Source organism: Dipodomys spectabilis, unplaced genomic scaffold, assembly GCF_019054845.1.
Source record: "Dipodomys spectabilis isolate Male_0828 unplaced genomic scaffold, ASM1905484v1 ptg000218l, whole genome shotgun sequence".
Classification (NCBI taxonomy): Eukaryota; Metazoa; Chordata; class Mammalia; order Rodentia; family Heteromyidae; genus Dipodomys; species Dipodomys spectabilis.
The window spans coordinates 1,222,056-1,224,236 of NW_024870895.1; positions in this window are offsets into that span (position 1 = coordinate 1,222,056).

Consider the following 2,181-nt stretch of genomic DNA (forward strand, 5'->3'; position numbering starts at 1 on the left):
CTTGGCCCTCCGGAGAGTGTGGGGAATGCCGCCAAAGGTGGAGGTGTCAAGCCTCACACGGTGAGCTGTCAAGAAGTGATTGAGCATTGGGCAGTTTTGGAAGTGATGGCTGAAAACTGTTAAGCTTGAGATCCTTTGGAGGGAGGACGGGTACAACCTAAATATAAGTTGCATTTTCAAGGCATTGTAAGGAAGGCATTGGATGGAAGAAAGTTGTGAGACAGCAGGAAAGGAAAAACCTGAGAAGGGAGGAAGCTGAGGGAGAGCAGAAGTTTGGCAATTGGTCACTGGGGCAAAGTAGGGCAGGCCTGTGGAGAGTAGAGAGACTTGAAGAGAAGAAGGAAGTAGTGGAAGGGAAAAAGGGAAAGACCAGAAGGAATGACAGGTCTGTAGAGAAGGAGGGAAGAATGGAAAAGTAAAAATCCTTGCCCATTGAGCTTTGGAGCTTTGGAAATCATAATTTTGTGGTTTGTGGTTTGCAGAACAATTAAGAAAGGGTGGGGTTGCCCATTGGAGGTCTGAGGTTTGGTGGTCAAGGCTGCTCTTGAACCTGGGTATCCAGTCCAGGATAAGTTAATCACAGTCCCCTTTCTAGTGAAAAATGCTTTATTATATTAAATGTGACTCGATGGTTTGTCTCCTTGCCTTAGAGGTCATATGTACATGAGTACAGAGAAAGAGCTTGAAGTCTTAAAGTCCATGAATTTTCTAAGATCTGATGAGGCCATAACAGGTTTGTGAAAACACAATGGGAGAGTGATATCACAACAGCAATACCAGAATATCATGTCAAAATAATGATTTGATATAACAATTAGTTGTTGATGTCATTCTCGTGATGAGGTCACAATAAGTTTGTGATGTCACAATGGGTTCATGTCAGAGTGGCATGGGAGATCTCAACTCTCATTAATTGGCAATGAATATATGAGTTCAAAAAGGGACTGTAATGTCTCCAAAGGCATGTTTTGTTAGAAATGTGAGATCACAATGTGACAAAATGGTCATGACATCTGGCAGTTTGTTGTCAATGGGGATTTCTGATATCACCTGTCATACCCGAAATATCAGATTGAAAACAGATTATGAGCTCACAAAGGGCCTAATATATGGCAATGGCAGTATGTCACAAAACTTATAAGGACAGGACTGGTTTGTGATGGCACAGCAGGTTAATGATATCACAATGGCAATGTGATGTTACAAAGGGTTGTGATATAACAATTGTTATATGGTCAAAATGGGTTTCTGATATAGAATGAAATCACAGAATAGGCCTTCACACTGTTAAGTCTATGAATGTAACAATGTCACTGTGATTTATAATGCTATGATGCCATTGTCGTTTGGTTATGTCAAAATGAGCTGATGGTGTCATAATGACAATTTGATGTCATTGCTGATTTATGATGTTACAATGGTTATGAGGTCATATTATGTTTCTGATATTAACAGGCAGGTCAAATTTGAAATAGAATGAAAAAGCTGGGCGCTGGTGCCTCACGCCTGTAATCCTTGCTACTCCAGAGGCTGAGATCTGAGGATCGCAGTTCAAAGCCAGCTCAGGCTGGAAAGTCTATGAGAATTTTATTCCCAATAAAAACCATTAGAAAACCAGAAGTGGCTCTGACTCAAGCTATAGAGCACTCGCCTAGAGCTGAAGAGCAGGGATAGCACCCAAGCCCAGAGTTCAAGCCCCACAACTGACAAAAAAAATGTTAAAAACAGGCATTCACAATATAACATCACAATGACAATGTGATCTCATAATGCTATCTTGTCATTGTAGTTTTGTCATGTCAAAAGTAGTTGATGCTGTCATAATGACAATGTTATGACACTCTGGTGATGTCACAAAGGGTTCATGATGTTAAATTGGCATGTCTGATATCAATTGTCAGTTCATAATAAGGGTATAGTTCCACAAAGGGACTGTGTTGTCACAAAGGGCATGTGTTTTTTCAGTGGTGATAAGAGGTCCTAATAGGTTTGCGATATCACAATGTGATAGTGATGTCAAATGGCAATGAAAGCACACAATGGTTTTGTGATGACACATTGGTGATAATATCAAGTAGTTTTGTGAAGTCACATCTCATAATCGCATGTTCAATTTCACATGTCCAATGAGGATATGAGTTCACAGAAAAAGACAAGTATAAATGGCCATGAATTTTCGAA